Here is an 8,476-nt window from a genome sequence, read left to right on the forward strand (position 1 = left end):
CAGAGACAGGGTATTTGTTCCCTGTCTAAGATAACTTCCTTCTTTGGCATTAACAAATGCTCATTTGCTATGGTCTCAACTTGAATATTCTTGGTTGTTGAGTAGAAGGGAAAGGTTGAGACAGAGTAGGACTACAGTCTTTTCAGTCTCTCTCTTTCTCCCTGATCTTTAAAGAAAGGGAAAGTACAAAGCAACAGAAATAGGTCAGAGGGTCCCTGAGACAATTTGCCCATACATTGTTACTTTCTACTTGCAAAGGCAAGAATGAAGAATCTCAAGAGCTAAGATTACCTCCTCACTAGCAAAAGATTGGACCAGAAAGGAAACTGAGGCAGAGCAGGCTGAACATTCCCCTCCATCAGCAGGGAGCAGGAATTCGGCCAGACTGTCTCAGTAAAACTTGTCTTTGAAGACTAAAGGTCGGCAGATGCACTGTTTCAAATAACTGGCTGAGGGAGTTCCAAATTTTGTAAGAGACATTTATATTTTGTAAGCTAGATTTTATTTTAAAAAACCCCCATTTTACAGCATTTTAAGAATTCACATTTTTGTTAGTGTCAAAGTCCACTAGAGGACATTCTAACATTACTATTTCCTAGCACTGCTTGTCTGAGATAAGATAATAACCATAACAGTCAAACAAGTCTAAGCAGTAAAGCCAGGAAGACCAATAAATTACACAAAACAGGAATACAAGACCCTGCTGGTAAAAATAAAATGTCCCATCAAAGAAACATCATAATATTCCTATGTTCTCAACTTAAATTTACCATCATTCAACAAAAAACAAAGCATAAAAAGAGAAGGAAAAAAAACAATTTCTGATTACCTAAATGAGTCACAATGCAGAATTCATGAGACAAAAGCAAACTCTTAACTCCTTCCAATTATCTTGCTGGGTCCTCCAAAATGATATAGGGGAAAATATTTAACTCCTAACCTACTAGATGTCAGACCAAATGAGCTTGTGTTCTCTGAAGTTAAAGAGTAAGTTCTAAGGAACAACAGAGGTTAAGAGTAAGAAAATGGGGAGTAGGAATGAGGAATAGGAATAGCTCCTGAGAGACTGAAGGAGTCCCAAATGGCTTGCCCAAGACATTTTGATTGTCCTTTAATTTCTGATCAGATACAGAGGAAGTGAAAGGCAACGTAGTAATAGCTTTAAAAGGTTAAATGGGGAAAATCTTGTCCCTCGGGATTATGTATCCAAAAACGAATGTATAATACTTTAAAATGAGGGCATTTTAATAAAATGAAACAGAATTCTTAGCATATCTACTACTAGCAGCCACATTCAAACAGGTAAAATAAATAGCTGAAATTAAGGTTAATATTTTATTTAGCCTAATGTATTGAAACCATTATTTCACTGTACAATCAATAAAGTATTAATGAAATATTTTACACTTTTCTTTTTTCATACTGAATCTCTAAAATTAGGTGTGCCTTTCACATTTAAATCTAGTTTCATACGAGCCACAGCTCAAGTTCTCAGTAATCAAATGTGGCTGATAGCTACTATATTGGACAGCACAGCTCTGGAGAATCTCTCACATACTTACATGAGGAATAATGTATAAAATGTTCATTAGTTATAACAGCAGAAAATTAAAAAGCAATCTAAGTGGTCATCAGAATTAGAACACATAAATTGTGGTTTATTCAAATGATGGGACACGTATATTAATGAAATGATTTATTACATGAAGCAACATGGATGAATCTCTGAAGCAATGTTGCATATGAAAAAGCAAGTCATAGAAGAACACATCTTTTATGTAAAATTTGAAAACAGCCAAAATAAATATGTAGGATACAAGCATATTTGAAAAGTTAAAACCAAGAAACAACAAAATTTAGAACAGTGGTTACTTTTGTAACCTTCTTATGCTGTATGTTTTGGGGGAAGGGTTTATAAATTATGGTGTTGAGTAGTCATGTCATTATTTTAATCACCTTTAAATATATGACATTTTTAATATTTTAAATTAAAATTTTTACTGAGGTGAAATTAACATAAAGCTAAAACCAAGTAGTCAATAGCAGTAGCCACAACTTGTATAGTCACAATGTATGCATCACTGTCTCTATCTAGTTCCAAAACACATTCATTCATCACTGCCAAAAGGAATTTTTGTTTCCATTAAGAAATTGATTCTTGTTCTTCTCTTTTACTAGCTCCTGGCAACCACCAACTGCATTCTATCTCTATGGATTTATATATCTTAATACTTCATATAAGTGAAATGATAAAGTGAGTGATCTTTTGTGGCTGTTTTCTTTTTTTACATAGCACTATATTTTGAGGTTTATCAATGTTGTAGTATGTACATGGGTTTGAGTTCCAGTTTTCACCTCATTTCGTTTGTTTGTTTTTTGAAACAGATTTTACAAATATGATTTAGACTGGCCTTGAATTCACTCTTAAGCCCAGGCTGGCCTCGAATTCACAGCAATCCTCCTGCTTCTGCCTCTTGAGTGCTGGGATTATAGATGTGCAACACCATGTCATTGCCTCCTCTTTTCCAGCCTGAGCATTTCCTATTTTCAGCATTTTTTTTTAATGTAAGAAAAAATCCTTACCTTGGAAAGCAGATGAAGGGATTGTTTTTTTGAAGCTGTGTCAACAGCTTTTCTGAAGCTTGGGGAATACAAGCGAGGAAGCAAAAATATTTAAGTAACCATTTGTTATGTGTCAGGAAGTCTATTAGCCGTTGCATATATTTTACCATTTTGAAATGTCTCAACTGTTCTATGATTTCAATACTATCCCAGTGTCAACTTGTCTTACTTGTGGTATCTAGCACAGAGCTGGGCACACTGACACTGAGGAGTTCATTGAATGCTAGGATAGGATGGGCAGGACGTGGGGATTAAGGAGTTCAGTGTTTTTGGCACAGGGAGAAGGCCTGTCAAGAGGAGTGTCTGATGTGTGAGCCATGAGCAGGCATTTTGTACCATGAGTACAAAATGGTTATATTTCAAAGTGCTATTCTTTAAATATTTGTTCAGCATTTATTTGGTGAAAGCAAGGAAAAACCAATTTTTCTTTAATGAAAATTGCATACTTTTCTTTTCTGGGTCCTAAAAATAAGGAATAAATCTTGTTTAAATATATTTGAAAGGTCTTTGGGAAGATTATTATTTCTACTTTTGAACAGTTCTTTTCTCAGGTTAGTTTTTTCTACAATCTAGCAAGTTCTTAACAGGCACAGTAAACTTATTTCAATAATAAATGCAATAATTTGTTGTAGACAGGTACTGCTATGTACTATATAGTCTCTCTTATCCACAGAGGGTATGTGCCAAGACCCCCAGTGAATGCCTAAAACTATGAATAACACCAAAGCCCTATATATATATATACTGTAATATACATACTGTTTTTCTTATGTGCCCTGCAGTGCTGCCACATAGCACCGGAGTTAACTACCTGTCCTTGCAAGTTTTATGTACTGGTGCCTTCTTTGCTTCACTACTCTTGTGTTTTGGGGACATTTTTTTGAGACAGTCTCTCTCTATGTAGTTCAGCCTGGCTTTGGACACATAATGAAGCCCAGCCTGGCCTCAAACTTGCTGTGCTGGGACTGTAGGTGTGGGCCACCACACTCAGCCTTTTTGCTCCATTCTTAAGTAAAATAAGGGTTGCTTAAACATAAGCAGTGTGAAACTTCAATAGTTAGTCTGATAACTGAGCTAGCTGCTAAAAGGTGGGTAGTATATATAATGAGAATATGCTGGACAAAGGACAGGATCTATGTACTGAGGTAAATCCTCAGTTCTTTTAAAACATTTCTATTTTGAGATAGTGTCATGCTAAGTCGCTAAGTTGCCCAGGCTAGGTTTAAATTTCAGATCCTCTTGCCTCAACCTCCTAGAAGTGGGATTGCAGGTGTATGCCACAATGTCTAGCTAAGAGAACACTTTCTGGTTGGGTCTTTCCCAAGATCCTCATTTAGAAATTATGAGGAAAATGAAGTAGCTGTTTTAAACTTATAAATCACACACACACACACACACACACACACACACACACACACACACACACCACACAAGAAAGTTGGTTCCAAAGTATAGGGACTATGTCTGCCTTGTTACCCCTTTAACCTCCTAGAAATATCAGGATAAGTATCTCTATCTATCTATCTATCTACCTATCTATCTATTCCCATCTATTCTTGAATGACTTAAAGTTATGCCAATAGTTTATAATGCTAGTCTATGGTCTTGTATAACTGCCTGACAAAATTTTTGTCAGTATCAGAAAAATAAAGATAAAAAGGACACCATAGTGCACTTTTTATAAAATATATTTTATTTCAAGGTCTTTCTTTTGCCTTATTTAGATGCAGATTTGTTACAGGGTTTTGCTATGTAGTCCAGGTTGGCCTTGAACTCACAATTCTCATGGCTGAGCCTCCTAAGACCTGGAATCACAGGTGTATGCCCCTACACTTAGCTCACAATCTTTTCAAACAAGCCCTATAGGCGATTTTGATGCACTTCTCCAAGAGTTCTGGGTATTTATATTTATAGAAATGGGATTGCTAAAACAAAACAAGGCACATAGGTTTTAAAATTTTAGTTGACTGAGGAAATAACCCTCAGTTTTTCCTTTGTTGGAGGCTACCCTGTGGCCTCCTTAATTACATCAGGCTTCCATTAATTCTATCAGGCAGCTGGGTAACTTAGAGGAATAAGGAATACAGGTGGTTAGGTATCAGTTTACAGTCTTGGAGGAGAGTGGCAAAAGAATTTCAAGTGGGGCAGAGTAGTACATGCCTGTAGTCTCAGCACTTAGGAAGCTGAGACAGAAGGATCGCTGTGAGTTTGAGACCAGGCTGGGCTGCATAGCCAGAACCTGTCTCAAATAACAAAAAATAAAACAAAAACAAAAAAAACCCACGAACAACAAAAAAGTAGGGTGCTATTTGTCTGGGAAGTGGGTGAGATAATGGTGGAACAAGGGATAGCAAGTTTTGGGGTTTGCGGCTTTACTTGGATCCCACTGTCTCTTGGAACTACACGTTTGCCTGCATCTCTTCCTTACTCTTAAGTTTTTGCGACTTTTTAAACACCAGAAAAATCAGCTGGGTGTGTAATCCCAGCGCTCCAGAGTCTGAGGCAGGAGGATCATGGAGAATTTAAGGCCAGCCTGGGCTACATAGTGAGACCTGATTTAAAAAACCAAACCAAACCAAACCCAAATCATCATCATAAACAATAGCAACAACCCCAAAACCACAGCACAAAACAAAAAAACAAAGGGAGAACCTGGAGCCCCAAAGGGCCGACTCGCCCGCAGCAGGTGTAAGCCAGTTGGCCAGTGGTGAGAGCACATGCAAACCAGAAACAGCAGCATAACCTTGCCCTTTCCAGTGGGGATGAGGCTTCTGGGAGGGAGAGGTTGTTGAGAGTAATCAGGTGGGTAAGTCTGGTACAGAACTGGGCCAACAGCCTTCTAAGAGATAGAGGGCCCCAGAAGAAGGGTTAGGGAGGAGTCTTGGGCTCCATGAGAATGACTCTGGGGCTGGCCCCACTGAGAGTGGAAGCCATAGTCCAGGAAGATGTTAGATTCACCCAAGGGCAGGTAGTGGAGTGGCTGCCAGGGGGTGACTGTGTGTGCACACCTCTGCAAGTGGGTTCCACACAGTTCTAGTTTCTGTCTGTAAGTGTTTTCTTTGCTGGCTTGACATCTGGGAGAAAAAGGATTGTGATTGTTTCACCTTTGAACCACCAGCACATAGTGGAGGATCTAGTACAAAAAGGGTACATAATTAAGACTGCTGACTGAAGTAAAACACAAAACAGAATAACAAAATACCCCAGAGATGGTCATAAAGCAACTTTGGGCCTTTTTTTTTCTTCATAGAGAAGAACATTTAAATACACATTGGCAGATTCCCAACCCACGCAGCTTTTGTATTGTTGCAATTGGAGTGTACACGTAACTCTGTATCCTTAGTTACAGCATAATTTTTCCCTGTTGCTATAGAATCTCACAGCCGTCATCCCTTAGTAATAGTTGTAGAAGGTTCCATCCGACAGCTTTGGCATGATCACTTAACCTTTTTGTTGTTGGATATTAAGAGTATCTCCCAGTTCTTGACTATAGATTATTTTTTAAAAAACCTTACAAGAAAAAATTTGTACTTAAGAGATTTTCCTGTGGTGGTGGGGGGACAGATAGGTACTGATTTAGGAGCAGGATTATCAAGAAAATAGCATGATCATTCTTTGGTCTCTTATCAATTCACTTTCCTGAAAGAAATCATATCCATTGACATCAGAGGCCAAATCCAAAATCAACCTTGGTGACTCTGTCCCCAGATTAGTTTGAATTTCCCAGTCCTGCAGCAATACTCATTTATTATTAGTTCTGACCTTTTGGGTGGGCAACACACACACCAAAGGTTCAGGGATGACTTTAGTAGCTGCAACAGCTGGTGCAGCTCAGGTTTCAAGCCTTGAGCAACTGAGTTGGATGAGCTTGCCTTACTGCGACAGGGAATCTGAGAAGAAGAACAGGTTTAGGAGGTAGCAAGTGAGATCACTTTTAAATATGTTTAGTTTGAGGTGCCTTTGGGACATCTAAGGAGGTATCCAGGAGATAGGCATACATATGGATAAACAAGTCTTTGCCCTTTTCTGAACTCCCAGACTTCCCTATTTGTGGATCTCTTGTGGCTCAATTTTCCTCCTACCTTGAACTCCATGGGAGCTCCTTGAGGCCTGGATAAGGGCCTGACTCATTTGTGTATCTTTCTTCCAGTGCCAGTACAGTGCTTTACATCTAGAAAGGCTTAGAAGTCTGTCTTGTATGAAGGAATTTCAATCATTCCTTACTTGGATGATTCCTGAAGTTAAGGTTCTGATTTAGGGGAAAATTGTGGAAGTTTGATAGTTCTGGGAAGGCTTCCTGTAAGAGGAGACATAAAATAAACATGACTATTTGTTAAACACTTACTATGTGCCAGTTACTCTTCTGCATACATGTGTTAGAGAAAACACTTCTTGCCTGCCATCTGTACATCCCCTGGTGTGTATGTTGTGTGGGCCACTCTACTTACAACTTCTGCCAAATAGTTAAGTGAGGAATAACTATGAACTACATCACCCTCTGAGGTGAATGCACTTTTCCTCATTTTGCAAATGAAGAAACAAGTTTAGTGAGATTAACGATTTAGTGATGGAACCACTCTGATTCTTTTAACCTCTTTCTAAAGCATTCATGTATTATTGTTATTTATAAATTACCACAAGCTGGTAATTTCAAAAAAAGAAAAAAATAATACAGGCATGATTTGATATGATCTGTCAGTCTGCTTTTCCAGTTCTTCATTTTCAAAGCTGCAGCATCTGTTTCTGGAATACACCAAAGTTGTTCTTTCTCTTTGTAATACTTTTCTGCTTGATTTTGCAGTGCATGGGTCCAAGACATTTAGGTCTCAGCTCGGTTGTCACCTCTTCAGAGAGGCCTTTGCCCAAACACACAATATGAATTTGACTCGTTTGCCCATCTGATTTATTCCCCCACTGCTCTCTGTCATTTTATCCTGCTTTTTCCTTTTCTGCATAGCCTATAAAAATATCTTTAGCCACTAAATTGAAATGTCATTATTATCATATATGGAGTTTTCATATGTGCTTGCATTTATTCCTGCACTTTCTGTTCTCTTTCATTGATCTAAATAAATGTCTATGCTGGCACCAGAGCCACCCTGTTTTAAATTATTGAATCATCTATGTATGTATGTAGGTATGTATGTATCTATCATCAATCATTTGTCACCTTTTCTTTTTTGTACTAAGGATTGAATTTAGGGCCTTTGTACTGAGCTCCATTCCAAGCCCATTAAAATTTTTATTTGATTTTATTTATACTTTGAGACAAGTTCTTGCTGAGTCATGAAGTTCCTCAAACTTGAGATTTTCTTGACTCAGTGTGGAAATTACATGTGTATGCCACTGGGCCTAGAAATTTCTCTCTCATCTGATTGTGTAAAGCCTCTTTTGACTTCTTTTTCAGAAAATTTGTGTGTATTCTTATATACCATATTTAATTCTTCCAGTAGAATCTTAGCATCATTATAAAATAACTTATTGGTAGTTTGATAGAAATTATATTGAACTTGTAGATTAACCTAGAGAATATTGTTGTTGTTATTATATTGTGTTTCCTATTGCACAGTAAGATAGATTTATAGCTTTCCAAGTCTTTTATATTACTCAGTAGAATTAAAAATTTTAAAAATATATGCTTTGACTATTCCATTTGGTTTATTCCTATCTTTGTTTTCTATTGTGAAGGAATTTTTTCTCTGAATGAACTGGTTATAGGAAAGCAATCACTAACACTTCCCTAAATTCTATTATTGTTTCTAATAGAATTTCCATCATATTTCCTCAAGATTTCAAATTACATATTTATTTAATCAATAGAGATTATTTTGCTTCTAGCTATCTAAAGTGGCTG

This window comes from Fukomys damarensis, unplaced genomic scaffold (assembly GCF_012274545.1).
Source record: "Fukomys damarensis isolate Sample0158 unplaced genomic scaffold, DMR_v1.0_HiC HiC_scaffold_39, whole genome shotgun sequence".
In the NCBI taxonomy this organism is placed as follows: Eukaryota; Metazoa; Chordata; class Mammalia; order Rodentia; family Bathyergidae; genus Fukomys; species Fukomys damarensis.